Source organism: Otolemur garnettii, unplaced genomic scaffold (assembly GCF_000181295.1).
Source record: "Otolemur garnettii isolate 467f Iridium unplaced genomic scaffold, OtoGar3 scaffold00008, whole genome shotgun sequence".
NCBI classification, from domain to species: domain Eukaryota; kingdom Metazoa; phylum Chordata; class Mammalia; order Primates; family Galagidae; genus Otolemur; species Otolemur garnettii.
Window position 1 is genome coordinate 31281126 of NW_003852403.1, and position 19252 is coordinate 31300377.

The window sequence follows — 19252 nt, forward strand, 5'->3', positions numbered from 1 at the left end:
AAATATTTATATATTTGTTAAATTTCTTGAATTTGCTAACAATATAATATCACATAAGAAAATATTCTTGGGCAGCACCCGTAGCTCAGTGGGTAGGGTGCTGGACACATAAACTGAGGCTGGTGAGTTCAAACCCAGCCCAGGCCAGCTAAACAACAATGACAACTGCAATGACAACAACAACAAAAAATAGTCAGGCATCATGGCAGGCACGTGTAGTTCCAGCTACTTGGGAGGCTGAGGCAAGAGAATCACTTGAGCCCAAGAGTTTGAGGTTGCTATGAGCTGTGACACGACAGCATTCTACCCAGGGTGACAGCTTGAAACTGTCTCAAAAAAAAAAAAAAAATCCTTGTTCTTAAAAAGTGAAAATTGGGGACAAAAAGGAAGGAAAAATCATATATATACATATATGATAGACATATATGTGTGTGTTGTGAACACACACATTATATTAGTAGACTAGAGAAAGAGAAAAAAAGATATTGAAATCTTGTAAATGTATATGGGAGTTTTCTGCATTATTTTTACAACTACTTTTTTTGAAACTATTTTAAGACAAAATTTTTAAAAACCACAGCTATATCTCTGAGGGCAGTAAATATTTGAAAGTTGGACCTTTGAGTAGGTTTTATTGTTGCAAGTGAATGACTAGAGGTAATAAAATACGGAGCTACATTTTTCATCTCATCTGTCTTGAAAGCATCTTAGTTGAGCAGATATTAGTTTCATTGTGTTGTATAAATGAAATGCATTTGATCAAATATTACAGTACTAAGAAAACCTTACTGCTCTTTTTAAAGAACCAAAGCCTATGAAGCATTTCAAATGCATTACTAAACATCTTCTAATGAACTGGTAAAGTTGGGCTATTTTATGAGCTATTATTCAAACCAGCTATTTCCCTAATAGAAATTCCCTAAACAAAATCTTGTCCATAGTCTTCCGGCAAGCTTTTTTATATCCCATTAATAGCGAATGGGATTTCATTATCGTGTATTTTTATGCAAACTTGGATTTGAAATGTAAAGTGGTTATTTAAAATCCAACCCAGATAGAAGAGAATGAGCAATAACAGACCTTCCAGCCCCTGTAGACATGCTTTGCTTCTTTGTATTTGTAGAAATTTTACTAATATTGTTCGATCAAAACATATTCTTTTTACTCAGGTTTAACATGAGATAAATCTACATCTAATTTCCTAGGCAATTTCACATCCATCCTTGAGCTCTTGAGGCAGAATACTCAGGGTAGGCATGTGCATCCACTGGGAAAACAGATTTGGCTTGATACTTCCTTCTCGTAAATCTCACCACTGAGCCTGTCAGCAAACCACTTTTATGAAATAACTCAAAGTGGCAATTTTACACAAACAATTCCCTGACTAATCACTTTACGTTAAAAAAGTTAAACATGCCAACATGAATGTAAACTTCCCTAACAGTATTTAAATCAAGTAAGAATGTCATACAATATTATGATGGGGGCCTGTTCCGAGTTTTCTGGATCCTATGATTCTTTGGGGATGTTCTGTTTTATTTTGTTTTGTTTCCTTATTCAACTAGGTAATATATTTTCTGAGCAATTAGGGATGAAAAGTAAATACCTTACCAAAGTAATTAGATTAGCGGTTACCAACAAGTATTTGAAGAATCAAGTATAGAAATGTTATCCTCTACTCAATGCACTTTGCTAATGATAAAATTATGCAAAGAGTAATTTTAGAACTTGGTGCAAAAATTCAATTTATTTATGGTCAACTAGCAAAATAAGTAAATTAGAATGAATTCATTTATGGAATAAACAATGGAATTTTTCAAACACGTATAGAGCTCGAAAGAAAAATAGAATACATGCTCTAGTTTCAACAAAGATTAATTTCTAGCCTGGCTTTGCATATCTAGATGCCTCCACCCACCACCTCCCTGGATTATTCTGAAGGAAATCCAGACTCCGTGTATTTCATCTGCAAATACCTGACATATATCTCTAAAGGATACAGGGTCTCTTTAATATCATAACCACTATATCATTATTGCTCTGAATAATTATTCAATATTATAAATATGAGAAGTGAATTAGCTTTTTTTGGATTTTTTTTTTAGAAGCAGGGCCTCACTCTTTTGCTAGTCATAGCTCACTGCACTCTCCAACTCCTGGGCTGAAGCAATCCTCTCTCCTCAGCCTCCCAAGTGGCTGGGACTACAGGCATACATCACTATCCCTGCCTAATTTTTCTTTTTCCTTTTTTTGTATAGACGGAGTCATGCTATGTTGCTCAGGCTGGCATCAAACTCCTGGCCTCAAGTGATACTCTTGTCTCTGCCTCCAAGAAGGCTGAGATTACAGGCATGAGCCATTGTGCCCAGCTTAGAAGTAAACTTTTTTTTTTCCTTTTTTGTTTATGGATGCCGGGATCAACGATCACCAGCTGCCCAAGTTCCAAAAAATTATGCTTCTGAAATCTCTTGATGTGGATTCTGCACCAAGAGCAGTTGAGTTACCCCACATGTGCCACTCACAACAGAAGCCCTTTTTGAAGTAAACATTTTTAAAGAACACCACCAACCTACTAAAATTGCTAATTTAAAAATATGCTATATGTTCCTACCTTATGTCATGGACTATGTTAAGCACTACCAATGTAAAAATGATAATTGTCATAAAATATTTGTCTTTTGGATAAATAGGTAGACAGAATATGAAAGTACTATGGTACAGGAAATAACATCACATGCTTTTTGAGGGCAGAATGGTATATATACACCATTAGATGAGAGTTAAAGGGCAGAAAGAACTTCAAATAGGTGACACTCCATGAAAAGTTGTAACGCAGGCACAGGGCTGTGCTAGAGCCACAGAGACAATCTGCATATCTCTTCCCAATTTCACTTTCAGTACCATCATCACTTTGGAAACTTGGTTGGGCTGGGGGTATTTACACCACAGAAATAGGCAATTCTCAGAACTTTCCCTCCTGCCCAACAGAGAACTGGCTGTTAGACATTTATAGCTTAGTGATAGGTACATGAAAGATAAGATTTAAAAAAAAATCTGGCAAAGTACATTTTCGAAATTTTATTGATAAGGCATAGTGCCCATAGCACAGTGGTTATGGTGCCAACCACATGCACTGAGGCTGACAGGTTCAAACCCAGCCCAGGCCAGCTAAACAATAACTGCAATTGCAACAAGAAAAATAGCCAGGCATTGTATTGGGCACCTGTACTCTCAGCTACTTGGGAAGCTGAGGCAAGAGAATTGCTTAAGCCCAAGAGTTTGAGGTTGCTGTGAGCTGTGGGCAAGCACTCTACTGAGGGCAAGACAGTGAGACTGTGTCTCAAAAAAACAAAACAAAACAAAATTTTATTGATAAACATGATTGATCCATTATTTAGGATCTTTATTTGATTTTCAGTGTGACTGAAAGAGATGGTTGAAATAATTATCACCTCCTCACTGCAGGGAGGTGGAAGGGGCCCACTGCTGTGCGTGCCCCTATTAGAGTGAAATCTCTGAGCATGACAGATCCGCATACAAAGGCAACAAAAGAATAAGTTCCTGCAGCCCACCTAGGATGCCCACCCTAGATTAAGCTTTTCCAAACAGCAATTTAAGATTTGAAAAATTAATGCTGGACAACTCATGGGAACCCTGAGATTCTATAAACCTCACTTTTATATTTCACAACCAAATTAAGCCCTTTACAAAACTATTTCATGTCCTAAATCTTAGTTCACTTGACTCTATTTCATGGATTTCCCAAATAGCATGTTTTGAGAAGAAAATTTAGAAGGAAAAAAATTAGAGGTGACCATCCTCACAAATTTTTTTTTGCATTGAAAAATCTAACAAAATATGTGCTCTCTCTTTCTTGTTCTCTCTCTCTCTTTTTTCTCTTTCTCTGTCTATATCTTTCTGCATATAGATTCTTTGGAAAGAAATGGATTTATTTGGAAAAAAAATAAATGCATGGATTTCTTTGGGAAAAAATAAATGCTCAAATCAAAAAAAATCTAAAAAAATATGTGAGAAGTAGACAGGCTGAATTCCTCACAGACCTTCCAACTCAGGGTAAGGTACTCAGTCAGGGAATGACTATCCCTGTGTGGGGAAATCAGCAGTGCAGGCCGCTGAGACCATCAACTAATAGCTCAGGCTATAGAAGCTGAGATGTCTGCCTGAGGAGATGAGACTTGTTCTCCCTCCTCTCTCTCCTGCTTGCGCCATTATCTGGCCACCTCAGATGTTCCATGACCCTATGTCCCTGTTTAACCCCCTTCCTGGGGGCTGGATCTCCTGTTTGTAATTTTTAACCTTGACTGATAACCACTGACTACCGTGCATTCTTGCACATATACTCTGTCATGTACCTGATAAAAAAGACTCCTGAGAAGCAGAACAAGTGCTGCATTGTTCTCACACTGCCACCAGGCACATGAAACAGTGTCTGCCCTTACAGGCTTCTGGGCTTATGCGCTAAGCTTGGTATGTGTTTTGTGATTTCCCCAATGCTGTCTCCCTTGCGGACCACTGTCCCAGGTGGGGGTCCTTTAGATGCCCAACAAAAATAGTTCAGTATATATTTAGAAAACTTTTGGAAGGGTGCTAGAGTATTAGTTGTATAGAATTTGAAGAGGGAATATTGTTAAAGATCACTTTGGGCTGGATAATCATGAAGATAAAACATCATGGAAAAGTTTAAAGTATATCAGGAAGCAGGACCTTATAAGCGGATATTGGATGCATGAAATGGCAGAGAAGCAAAAGAACTGTTAGGATCAGATATGTAAAGGCAGGAGGAGACATAGTGCGTGTCTCAGAAATGGTTAATAATTAAGATTTAAGAATAGTAGAAGATAAAGCCAAAAAGTAACTTTGAAGCCATATCATAAGGCTTCAAGTTCAGAACAGTGAACTTGTTTTTTGTTAGTGGGCTTTGGGATATAATGAAGTGCTTTGGAGAAAGCTTTTCATGAAAACAGCTTTATTTATATGAGCATATCATGGTATAACCTACCCTAGATTTATTAGCATTTATATAGCCTAAGGCAAGATTGTAAATGGAGGACCTCCTACTGTATATCTAGTCATATAAAAGTATCCTTCTGCCTTGAAAAAATTCCTCCTTAATAATATGGAAGACTGAATTCTAATTATAACTTTTGTGTTCTTTAGATTTCCAAGCCCAGCCTTGGAACATGACCATATGCGATAGATAGTTCTTCCTCCCCTCACCACCTACCAGCCCATGTCTGCTTTATAACAAACTACAAGTGACCCACATTTTCAAATACTGTCTACTTTATTCTCCCATCACAAGGAAACAGCCAGCTTTGCCTCTAGGGTACACACCACTGTTATAATCAATTTCTACTAGTTTAGACTCAAGAAAAAGCTCTCCCAAGCCCTACAAGGGTAAGAAAGTCAACATCTCAAGTTCCTAAAGAATCATCTAAAAAGGAATGTACAGGCTCCAGGTGACTATACCCCTCCAACCCCAAGGACTTCTTAGGGAAAGTATAAGAGGGCTGCTGCACCTAAAGCTCAGGCCTGGGGCAAGGGTCCTCCCTGCCTGGGCCTAGTGGATTTTGATGTGCAGGACATTGTGGGGTTGTTTTTTGCTTGTTTGTTTGTTTATTTGTTTTTTTGAGATAGAGTCTCAAGCTGTCACCCTGAGTAGAGTGCCGTGGCATCATCGTAGCTCACTGCAACCTCCAATTCTTAGGCTCAAGTAATATTTTTGCTTCAGTTTTTCTATTTTTAGTAGAGATAGGGTCTCACTCTTACTCAGGCTACTCTTAAACTTGTGAGCTCAAGCAATCCATCCGCCTCAGCTTAAGCGATCCTCATGCCTCAGACTCCTGAGTAGCAGGGACTATAGGCACCCACCACAATGTCCAGCAAGTTTTTTTCCTGTTTTAAGTAGGGACCAGGTCTCTCTTGTTCTGGCTAGCCTCAAACTCCTGAGCTCAAGCAGGCCTCCAGGGTGCTTGGATTATAGGCATGAGCCACTGGGCCTTAATGATGTGATGAGTAAGAAAACAAATGTAATAACAGAAACACAAGTAAAGAAAATATTAGAATTAGTGTGGGAACAGTGATAGAGAAAAAATGAATGTGAAAATACTCAATAATATTTGGTATCTGAATATGCAGAGGGAGATCTGTGACAGAGAGGGGGGAACACAGAGGTTGTCCTTAGCTTTCAAGCCTGGGGAACTAGGGAAACACAGTTGCTCTTAAGGGAACACAGAGGTTGTCCTTAGCTTTCAAGCCTGGGGAACTAGGGAAACACAGTTGCTCTTAAGGGAGGAACCTGTTTGAAGGGAAAACAATGCATTTGAGAAAGAAATTAAATGCCGATAAAAGCTGCTCTCCCATGGTATTCTCCTGTAAGTATATCTAACTCTATTTTTGTGAGAGACCCAGATCTGTAATCCACCCTCCAAACCTTGAAAAGAATAATAGAAACTATTAGAAACTATAAATACAAATTATCTCATCAATCAAATAAAAATTATGTCCTATTTCATAAACACATATAGTCTTGCTATTTTAAATAAAATCATTTGGCTGAGCAACACTTTTCAGAATTTAGACATTGCTAGAAGGAGAAAGTGTGAGATTTATATTCCATTTCTTAATGACTCATTATGCTTAAGCAAATGGAAAATTAATGAAATTGTTGCTGCTGGTGACAGAATAATGTATCTAGTTCTTTTCTGAATAAAAATATCATTTAAAAATGGAAATAAAAATAAATGTAGTATCTGGTACCCTCTGATGTGTGAAGCTGGCGGAACACCCTCAGTATTTTCAAGCACATATAGTGACATGTTGACCACAGGTTAGCTCAGTGGACTGTTGGGAATAGTGTACATACGTAGGAAGTTAGAAGGGTAAGAAATATCCATGACTTCTTGTAAGAATGTTTCTGAAACCTGTTATTTTCCATGATCTGAAATCCTCACCATTCTAGGATAAGTCTAGAAATATATATATCTCTTCCTCATATATTTTAAAAATAATTTATGATTATTTAAAAAATTCACCATTATAAAATTACTAAATTATAATTAAAAAATTAACTTTTGGTTCATGTTTCATAATTCTTTTTGTTTGATAATACAATTTAAAATCCTTAAAGTTAAAAAAGAAATATTTCTCCAGGATAGCAAACCCATGTTTCTGAGGGAAATCAGTGCATATGGATGTGGGTGGCAGAAAACCTGCATTCTTCTTATGGAATGTCTGTGGAAAATGTTCCTTTCAAACCAACAAGTTTCCCCATATGGGAAGCAGGTTTGCAGCAAGGATGTTGTTGAGTAGACAGCAAGAGAGCCAGTGGGCCATCTGGAGAGCAGGAAACTGCCATCAGCTGATGCCGAGGGCTCCACTAAGCACAGGCACTGACTCCCAAAGACAAAACTCTTTTTGCCTATCTTGGCTTGTAAATTTTGAGTTATCTATGGCTTGACTTGTTCAAAAATCCATGCCCTTGTAGAAGAGTCAGTGAGTTTACTGTACTTAAGGTCATTTAATTCCATTTACCTAAATGAGCTCTAACATATTCTGGTATTGGTGACTGGGGTAGCACAAGCTGCGGAACTAGAATGTTATCAAAAAACATCTGAAAATAGGAGCATTGAGATATCTGAGCCTCCTGTGTTGGTGAATAGTGAAAGCAATGGTGGGGGAGATTGTCTGAATTATAAAACACTTTAATAGCTTTACTGAGGTACAACTGACCTAAGATAAATTGCACATGTTCAAGGTGTGAAATTTGAAAAACTTTGGCATTTGTAGGTAGACACTCTTGTCACTATCCCCACGACCAATATGACGAAAATATCCATCATCTCCAAAGAATTCCTAGTATCCCTTTATAACCAACCTCTGCCTTCTGCGATCCCCCACACCCAGGTAACCACTAATCTGCTCTTTGTCACTGTAGATGAGTTGGTATTTTCTAGAATTTTGTTTCAATAGAATAATGCAGTGTAAGGTATACTCTTTTTTTTTTTAATCTGGCTTCTTTCACTGATTATAATCATTCTGTAATATCTACCATAATTATTCTGATGCTCTTCTATGTTGCTGGATGTATCAAGTGTATCAAGAGTTCATAATTTTTATTGCTAAGTACTATATCATTGGATGGCTATCTCATGATTTGTTTATCCATTCCTCTGCTTATGCACATCTTAGCTGTTACAATTTCAGGGCTATTAACTAAAAAATGAATATTTGTGTGCAGGTCTTTGCATGGACATTATTTTCATGTTTTAAGTAAATACTTAGGAATAAAATGATGAGATCACATGGTCACTGGGTCACCTTTGATTTTTTATGGTGGGTAATATGCTTAAGACTTTTTAAAACTGCTACACTGGCTTGGCACCTGTAGCTCAGTGGTTAAGGCACCAGCCACATACATCGAGGCTGGTGGGTTCGAACCCAGCCTGGGCCTGTTAAACAACAATGACAACTACAACAAAAAAATAGCCAGCTGTTGTGGCTGGTGTCTGTAGTCCCAGCTACTTGGACGGGTGAGGCAAAAGAATCACTTATGCCCAAGAGTTTGAGGTTGCTTTGGGCTGTGAGGCCATGGCACTCTACCCAGGGCAACATAGTGATACTCTGTCTCAAAAAAAAAAAAAAGTGCCAAAGTGGTTGTACCATTTTACACTCTCACCAGCAGCCTATAAAAATTCTAGTTGCTCTACATTCTTACCAATACTTTATATAATCAATCCTTTTAATTTTAGACATTCTAATATGTATATGGTGGCATTTATTTGTGGTTTTGACTTTCTTTTCCCTAATGACTGATCATATTGAGCAAATGTCCCCATGGCTTCTTTGCCACAAGTTTCTCTTTGTTGTAGACATATTTGTTCAAATAATTTTCCCCTTATAAAAATTAGATTGTTTTCTCACTGAGATTTGAGAGTTCGGTGTATATTTTGGAAATCACATCTTTTTTCAAATATATAATTTTACAAGTTGTTTTCCCCCAAACTCGAGGTTGTCTTTTCTTAATTTTAATAGTATCATTCAAAGAAAAGAAATCTTAATTTTAATAAAATCTAATTTCTCTTTTTTTTCTTTTATGAATTGCATTTTTATATAAAAGTCTTTACTTAGATAAAGTTTACAAAACGTGTCCCCTATGGGTTTTTTTTCCTAGAAATTGCATAATTTTGGTTTCACAGATCTATCATCTATTTATTTTATTTTATTTTATTTTATTTCTTGAGACAGAGTCTCACTATGTCACCCTCAGTAGAATGCTGTGGCATCACAGCTCACAGCAACCTCAAACTCTTGGGCTAAAGAGATTCTCTTGACTCAGCCTCCCAAGTACCTAGGTGCATGCCACAATACCCAGCTATTTTTTTGCTGCAGTTGTCCTTATTTTTCAGTAGGCCTGGGCCAAGTTTGAACCCGCCAGCCCCAGTGTATGTGGCTGGCACCCTAACCATGGAGCCATATCATCCATTTTAAAAGTTCATTTTTATATATAGTGCAAGTGTAGAGATTCCAGTTCCTTTATTTTGCATTTTTACATAATGGATATTTAATTGTGTCTATATTATTGGTAGAAAACATTGACCTTCTTAACTGAATTGCCTTTGACTTTTTATTGCAAATCAATTGGTGAATACCATTCAAGGAATTGTGCCTCCTTCAATTCTATGTTGAAGCCCTAACCCCCAATGTAATGATATTTGGAAACAGAGCCTTTGGAGGATACTTAGGTTTAGATCAGATCATGATGGAATTAGTAGAGATTCCAGAGATCTTTCCGTCCCTCTCCACATGCATGCAGCAATGAAGGAACATGTGAGTGCAGGGAATACAGGATGTTTTTTCCTGTGACCACTGGGAAGAGGGATTTCAACAGAACCTGAGGATGCTGGCACCTAGATCTCTGACTTTCAGCTTGCAGAACTGTGAGAAAGTAAATTTCTGTTGATTAAGCCACTGAGCCCATGATATTTTTCTATGGTAAAGCTGATTAAAACAGTATAAGTGTGATAAGTTTCTGGGCTTTTTATTCTATTCTATCAGTCTATTTGTCTCTCTTGACATCAGTACTACACCACCTTGGTGACTGTAGCTTTAAAATAAGTCTTGAAGTCAGGTAGGGTTAGTCTTCCAACTTTGTTCTTCTTTCCTGAATTGTTTTGGCTGCTCTACATCCATTACATTTCCATATGAATTTTAGAATAAGCTTGTCAATTTCACAAAACAAAGCTTACTGGACTTTGGATTGCACTGAATGTACAGATCCATCTGGGAAAATAAATAGCGAGTCTTATGATGTGTGAATACGGTATCTCCAGCTTTCTCTTGGAATTGTTTTGCATTAATAGTTTGCAGTCACAGGTCTTAAACATCTTTTGTCAAATTTATCTCTAACTACTTTCCAGTTTTATATGCTATTGAAATGTTATTTTTTTATTTCAGTCTCTAAGTTTTTGTTACTTGATTAAATCATGGATAAATATACAGTTATTTACTGACATATTGCAAAATGGCCATGGGAAAAGTTGGTGGGCTTAAAGCCCTGTAAATACTACTGAGGTGTTCTTAAAAAGTCATGTATTTTTCTTAAATGCCTGAAATACAGGGTAAGACAATTATCACATAGCATATTTTTGTGAAATACCTTCTGCTTCCACTTCATCTCATAACCAAGGCATGGAAACTGTATAATGCCAACAGCTGGAAATGAGCATTTCATGTGGACACAATCATAATCAGAATGCACAAATAGGGTTACACTCAAAGAAAATTTGGGCAAGAATTCAGAGTGCCTTAAAACATTTCCCACAGGCTTTGGAAGTGATTAGTATAATCACAATGACTCTGACCAATTAAAATCTCTGTTGCCTGTCCAAAGTATGATTTATAACAAGTCATTAGTTGTTAACAGGTGTGTAAAGAAAAAATTAAGAAGCAATCATTTACACTTGGAAGGAATAAGAATAAGAGAGACTAGCTGAGTTCATTAGTAAGAAAATTAGCTTCAAATGAAACATTTTTATATCGGTTTTTGAAGAGATTTTCAAATGTACATTATTTTTTTCTTATCTTGGGGCACCTGAAGGGAATTATTTGTCTGAATGACAGGTTGAAGAATAACAATGAAAGACTGAATTGTTTTTGTAAGTAGCTCAATTTCCACCACTGAAAATGACCTTATATTTAAGGCAGCAGAGATAAATAAGCCATTTTATGGAAAACTACTAACACACTGATGTTTCTCCAAACTTCTATGAAAATCTCATCCTCTTATATAAATAATTCTTCATGTACGCCAGTGCATAAACGTCTTCTATAATAAAAGAGAAGTTTTCTTTCATAAATATCCTTGCATTCAATAGCATTTTTCTAAACGAACCATTTCCTAACATATTCAAAATTGAAGGACTTGGGTTACTGTAGACCCTGATAACTGGTCTACCCAAATCTACAGCATGCACTAAAATATTATCATGACTACTACGTATATGCAAACAAAAACTGTTTTGTGCAACTAACTTTATATTCCAGGTAAAATATATTTGGTTGGAAGTAGAGAAAAAATAAGTTTAGTTTTATCTAGCTGCCACGTAAGATAACCTGAGTGATAGCTATGTGGATATGCCCTAGAGGAAACTGGGTCTGGATGTCAGGAAAAGGTCCTGGGATGGAGATAATTGATATGGTAACATCACTGTAACTCTCTGTTTTTCTCCTACAATATCACTTAGCACACTCATTCTTTTAATCTATTATCTACCTGCGAATCCTGATGAGAAGAGTCAGCTCAGGCCAGATAAGTGAGAGAACAGCCGCTTTTGAAGAATGCTGCTCTCTTCAATGGGCCAACTCCCAGTCTCCCACTTCCCACAATACTAATAAAGCAATTCTGGCTCTTTTTAATCTGAAAAAAATAAGCTGGTCCTAATTACTAGAAGCCTTCTCACTTTGGACTTTAGCCATAAATCCAGGACAATAGGAATAAAAATTCCCCAAGACATTGTGTTACTTTACATAGATTATCCATTACAAACCTTATAAGAATAATCATTACTAAAAGCCACTAATCTTCACTAAAACCAAAAACAAAAAACAACAACAACAACAAGCCCTAAGAGCTTCAGGTGCTGGGAATAGAGAAAGGTCCTAAAGTTAGAGAAGTACGCTGCAGCTAGACAGGAGAGTCACCAGGTGAAGGGGTCTGGGATGGCCCTATAGAGACAATGAATGAGACTGAGCCCCTCAAGGGCCAGGAGGCCAGGAGCAGGTACACACAGGATGCGAGCAGGAGAAATAACTCTCTACTGGTCCAAGCATCAGGAAGGTCAGCATATCATTTAGAATTTGAGAGAAACAGAACCCCAGTCATTGCAGCTTGGAGATCTGAATTCCTTCTATTTTCTCTTCAAGGTACAGGGACATTGCTTGAACACAGTACTTACTGTTACTCCCCTTTTACAAATCATGAAGCTGAAGCAGAGAGGTGAAGAAAAATAAGATCACACATCTAACAAAGGATAGATCTAGGGTTTAAACCCAGAAGTCTCATTTCTGAGGTCACTCTCTCAACCACCCTGGTTTGTCAAGTAGACATGCTACAATGACTCTTATGAAACAGTATACTGGAATCTATTCAGTGGATGGAAGGGAGGACTTGGTACAATTGAGGGACAAGTAGACAATTACATGGAGATCTGAAAGACTCAGCCCAGATCCCATTACAAATGCAGCGCAGAACAACACAGACCAACGATAACAATGACAATGGCTAACATTTACTGAATACTTACTATTTTCCAGACAAAATAAAGAAGGTCTAAATACAAATAAGAAGGTAGGGATAGTAGGGTGATGAGTAGGTCTGCACTACTAAGAATTCTACAATGAGAGAAGAGAGAAAGCAGGTAAGACAAAATATTCAGAGATAATTCTGAGAATTTTCTAAAATTGAGGAAAACTACAGTTTCAGAGGAAACACATTAAGTTACATGAGGGACAAAAAAAAAAAAAATGTCTGTACCTACATGAATCACAGCAAAAATGCATTCTATCAAAGGCAAAGAGACATCTACCAGAGTAAGAGACAGCTTACCTATAAAGGAATGGTTATTTGATTGCAGACTACAGATGCCAGAGAACAATGTAATAATATTTAAAATGAAGAAGAAAAATGAAATTTGACCTAGATCTTAATAACTAACCCCATATTCATTCATGTGTATGCAAAGACAAAAAAGAATGTATAGATCATCTCTGAAAGATTGTGAAAGAATAAACCAAAAAGGAAAGAGCTGGGTGCAAGAAGCAATAGTGAGCAAAGTAATTGATAAACAAGCTTGTAAGCGGAAATAAGTAGGTTCAACTGTATCTTAACAGACACAATAATAATAATGATTAACATTTGGGGATTTATGAATCAGGTAGAACCATGTAGTAGAAAAGTACATAGAAGATGGATAGGAGTAACATGGAGTTAAATACACTAATATTCTTTTATTATTCAAGAGAATGATAGAGCTATTAATCAATAATATTATATGATAAGCATATATATTAAAAAATTAAAGATTAATCATCAAAAGAATGGAAAAAGAAGGTTTTTTTTTTTTATTGTTGGGATTCACTGAGGGTACGAAGAACCAGGTTACACTGATTGCATTTGTTAGGTAAAGTCTCTTATAATTGTGTTCCATCCCCACACCCCATGACCCCCCACCTCTCTCCCTCCTTCCTTCACATTACACCCCTCTTCCTCCACCTCCCACCATGTACTAGGTCATCAATTGTCTTTATATCAGAATTGAGTACATAGGATTCTTGCTTCTCTATTCTTGTTATGCTTTACTAAGAATGTGTTTCACTTCCATCCAGTTTAATATAAAAGATGTTTATAGCCATCTTAGCCATCTTTTTTAACAGCTGAATAGTATTCCATAGTATACATAAGCACAGCTTGTTAATCTATTCCTGGGTTGGTGGGCATTTAGGCTGGTACCACATTTTGGGGATTGTAAATTGAGCTTCAATAAATAGTCTAGTGCAAATGTCCTTATAGTAAAAGGATTTATTTTCTTCTGGGTAGATGCCCAGTAATGAAATTGCAGGGTCAAATGGGAGGTCTAGTTTGATTCACCAAACTTCCTTCCAAAAAGGTTGTATTAGTTTGCAGTCCCACCAGCAATGTAGAAGTGTTCCCGTCTCTCTATGTCCACACCAGCATCTGCAGTTTTAAGATTTTGTGATGTGGACCATTCCCACTGGGGTTAGGTAATAGCTCAGCGTGGTTTTGATTTGCGTTTCTCTGATAATTAGAGATGATGAGCATTTTTTCATGTTTGTTAGCCATTTGTCTATCTTTTTAGAGAAGGTTCTACTCATTTCTCTTGCCCAGTGATAGAAAGTATTGTTGGCTCTTTTTATGTTGATTAATTTGAGTTCTCTGTAGATCCTACTTATCTAATTTTTGTCTGATTCATAGTATGCAAATATTCTTTCCCATTGTGTAGGTTGTCTATTTGCTTTGGCTGTTGTCTCCTTAGCTGTACAGAAGATATTCAGTTTAATTAAGTCCCATTTGTTTATTTTTGTTATTGTTACAATTGCCACGAAAGTCTTTCTTTTTTTGAGACAGAGTCTCATTATGTCACCCTCAGTGGAGGCTGTGGCATCACAGCTCACAGCAACCTCAAACTCTTGGGCTCAAGTGATTCTCTTGCCTCAGCCTCCCAAGTAGCTAGGACTGCAGGTGCCTGCCACAATGCCCAGTTATTTTATTGTTGTTGTTGATCAGCAGGCCTGGGCTGGTTTCGAACCCACCAGCCCCAGTGTATGTGGCCAGGGCCCTAAACACCGAGATACAGGCGTCAGGCTGGAAGTCTTCTTCATAAAGTCTTTCCCCAGGCTGATGACTTCAAGTATTTTCCCCACACTTTCTTTGAGGATTTTTATTGTTTCATACTTTAGATTTAGAACTTTTATCCATCTCGAATCAATTTTTGTGAGTGGAGAAAGGTGCGGGTCGGCTCGGCGCCTATAGCTCAACCAGCTAAGGCGCCAGCCACGTACACCTAAGGTGGCGGGTTCGAATCCCCAGCCCGGACCCACCAAACAACAATGATGGCTGCAACCAAAAAAATAGCCGGGCGTTGTGGCGGGCGCCTGTGGTCCCAGCTACTTGGGAGGCTGAGGCAGGAGACTCGCTTGAGCCCAGGAGTTGGAGGTTGCTGTGAGCTGTAATGCCACGACACTCTGCCCAGGGGGACAGCTTGAGGCTCTGTCTCAAAGAAAAAAAAAAAAAAAAAAAAAAGAAAGGTGCGGGTCTAGTTTTAGTCTTTTACATGTGGACATCCAGTTCTCCTAGCACCATTTATTGAATAGGGATTCTTTTCTCCAGTGTATGTTCTTGTTTGGTTTATCAAAGATCAGGTGGCTGTAAGATGTTAGTTTCATCTGATAGTTTTCTATTCGATTCCATACGTCTATATGTCTATTTTTGTGCCAGTACTGAGATGTTTTGATCATTATGGCCTTGTAGTGCAGCTTAAAGTCTGGTATGCTTATGCCCCTGGGTTTGTTTTTATTGCTAATAATTGCCTTAGCTGGCTTGGTGCCCGTAGCCCATGTGGCGCACCAGCCACATACACCAAGGGCAGTAGGTTCAAACTCAGCCCAGGTCAGTTAAAACAATAATGAGGACTGCAAAAAAAATATCCAGGCTTTGTGGTGGGCACATGTAGCCCCAGCTACTTGGGAGGCTGAGGTAAGAGCATTGCTTAAGCCCAAGAGTTTGAGGGTGCTGTGAGCTATGATGCCACAGCACTCTACTGAGGGTGACATAATGAGAGTCTGTCTCAAAAAAAAAAAAAAAAAAAGAATTGCCTTAGCTATACAGAGTTTTTTCTGGTTCCATACAAAAGGAAGAATTATCTTTTCTAAATCTTGAAAGTATGATATTGGTATTTTAATAGGGATGACATTGAATCAGTAGATTGCTTTGGAAAATATAGACATTTTAACAATGTTGATTCTTCCCAGCCATGAGCATGGTATGTTCTTCCATTTGTTAATATCTTTTGCTATTTCTTTTCTTAGGATTTTATAATTTTCTTTATAGAATTCTTTCACCTCTTTTGTTAGGTATATTCCTAGGTATTTCATTTTCTTTGAAGCTACTGTGAAAGGGATTGTATCCTTAATTAGCCTCTCATCCTGGCTGCTATTGGTGTCTATAAAAGCTACTGGCTTGTGGACATTGATTTTATATTATTGTATTTTTTGATCACTTCCAGGAGTTATGGTTGAGTAAGAAGATAAAACTTTTAAACCAAGGAATGATACAGTACAATATGACAGTAGAAAAAAATAAAAATGGTATGATGATCCAGAATGAAATGTAATAACTTTTCACATGTGTAAAATTTTAAACACAAATAAAACAAGCTTACCTATGTTTATGAATATGTATATATGATAAAGTATAGACAAAGAGCAATGAGGATGCATATAATCATCTTCAGAATGGTGATATTAGGAAGAAGGGCAATGCAAGGGGTGGATACAAAAAGGTTGGGATTCTATCTGTAATGTTCATTTCTAATTAAATAAATGAATAATAATCAAATTCAAATAGGGCACAATATTAAAATTTCATATCCAGTATTTTTAATATTATTTTCTATGCTAGATTTTAAAAATAAAGGAAAATATTTATATGTGAAAAAAAATCCAAGAAGCAGGTTCAGAAATGTTAATTATCTTTTCCAAGATCAGATCACAGTCTATGGAGAAGAAGCCAGGGAAATTCAAACATCTCTTCTTTTGATTGTAAGCTGGCCATCATGAACTATAGAGACAAAGAATTCTAACACCAAAGTCTGTTAAACTGACTAATGTTGGCTTATTCGTTTTTGCATTAATATAGACAGGGCCTGGCCTGTGGCGGAGGTGTTCTATAATGAGAGGCAATAGCTGGAATATGTCCTGGAGGATCCTAACAGGGATCCTCGGAGCTTCATTTGATATTCAGGAATCTGTTCCAGTTGTAAAAAGACCAAGTCTCAAAGAATCTGAGGCTATGACCTAAGGAAACTTAGAGATCATCTATTAATAGAGCAATTGGCTTAGTTTACAGATTGAGAAAGGAGGGGATGCAGAGAGGCTAACAGACTTACTCGAAGTTATATAACCAGTGAGTGGTTGACTCAAAATCATATGTTGTATCAATTATAAGTGCTCTAAAGCTTAGTCAAGAAATAGCAGAACACTCTTGGGAATGGAGATGATGATGATGATGATGATGAAGATGAACGCAGGTGATTATGGTAGCATTTTAACAGCTAACTTCTGAGGGCACTAAACTAAATTCTAGACACACACTGAGATGCTTAACAAGCACCCCTTTGATTAATCCTCATAAGAACCTGAAAAGTTGGTACACTTAGGGTGGTGCCTGTGGCTCAAAGGAGTAGGGCACTGGCCCCACATGCCAGAGGTGGTGGGTTCAAACCCAGCCCCGGCCAAAAACTGCAAGAAAAAAAAAAGTTGGTACACTTATAATCTCCATTTCATAAAAAGGGAAGTATTCTCAAAGTCTAATAATTAGTTAATAACAGAGTGGATGCTAACCCAAGCAATCTGATTTCTGAACTGGAACTGTTAACCATATGCCAAACACTCAGACATAGGGAAAGCTGGGGAGGTGGTGAGTGAGAGCTCAATTCCCTCTCTCTGGGGTTCAGCTTGGTCTTAAATATTTGTCACTACTGAATGTGTAAAGTGGATGTTTGGTTTTGCCATCATCTGATGTTCTATATGGTTTTAAGTCAAATAGGGACATTGAAGCTATGATAAACAAAATGTAAATGAATTGACTTACGAGTTACTGTATTAAATATGAAGCAATTTCTCTTAAGCACAACTTCATATAGGGAGTATAGAGAGAGAACTTCTGTGAGAAGGAAAGCATTTTGCCCTTTCTCTGTTATGAACAAACCACTCTCATAACAATAAAAAGATGATGGAACCAAATAATACTGCTTTATGCCAACCAATCAAAGTTAAAGAATAAGTGACTATAATTTTTCTAGAAAGGAGATGTTATTGGCTAATGGATGTTAATAATATAGATTATAGGAGGGCTAGAGTTGTACCTCTACTGCCTCCAGCCAAGAAGGAAATAAAGTTGTTATTTCTAGAGCAGGGCTGTATAGTGGGTAGGAGACCGGGTTCTGGAGTCAGGGTCTAAAAGCTCTCATTCCAGCAATATTATTCCCTTTTCTACTGTGTGACTAAACAGTACTAGCACTTAGGCACTCTCAAACTTAAAAAGAATTATCAAGGCTGTATTCATTTCATTAATCACCAATTTATCAATATTTTAATGATTTGATGAACAACCTTGGGAGAATAAAATAAAAATTCCCAATATGTACATATTTTCTGAGAAACCACAATCTAAAATGCTGTATACAGAGAGAACATTGACTTTAAAATTTTTATTCCAAGTATAAAAAAATTACATAGTTTGCAAACAAGCCTAGCTATTACACAAAGGATATACACAGTTGCCCAAAAGATTTTATAAACTGAAGTTATATCAATTTCTAAGTTATATAGAGAGACACAAGTGAAGTAAATCAATTTGAAATCAGGTTGGAATTTCTTCTGTGACACATTGAAATTGAAAGAAAACATCAAAAAAGAACATAGATAACAGAGTGAAAATGAGTCACAGACATAAGACATCAAAACATTAAAATGTAAAAAAAAAAATCAAGACAAGAAGTGATCAAGATGAATTAACTTAATAGGCTTCCTCATTTAACCTAGGTACAGAGCCTTAAAGAGGCATATCTGATTGATAGAAATAAAAAAATATGGCAGCCATAGGCCACACAGGCAGCAGAAATGATTTGTTGGCTTACAGGATATTTTTAGTAATCAAGTCATAAAATCACCTTTCATATTTTTATTTTATTCATTTATATTTTTAAATTTAATTTTTTGTACTTTTTAATTTAAAAAATATCACCCAGGTACACATGTTTTGGCTTACATGGGTCACTTTTGTAATGCTTGAGTCTGTGCTTTAAATTATTACCCATCACCCAGCTGGTGTTCACTGTACCCTTAGGCAGGTTTTCACCCTCCCCTCTTCCCAGTCTCCCCTGCTTGATTTCCACTGAGGTTGACTTCCCTCTGTGCAGATATGTGCTCCTCA

The 19252-nt window shown here is 37.1% G+C and overlaps 1 protein-coding gene and 1 non-coding gene across 3 annotated transcripts in view; both read right to left on the bottom strand.

Moving 5' to 3' along the window:
* Positions 1-19252, bottom strand: part of PRKG1 (protein kinase, cGMP-dependent, type I) — a 1243017-nt gene that overhangs the window by 181628 nt on the left and 1042137 nt on the right. The window lies entirely within an intron of this gene.
* LOC111723155 lies at positions 2405-2538 on the bottom strand. Its single transcript, XR_002771754.1, has one exon. It is a non-coding gene; the product is annotated as a U11 spliceosomal RNA (small nuclear RNA).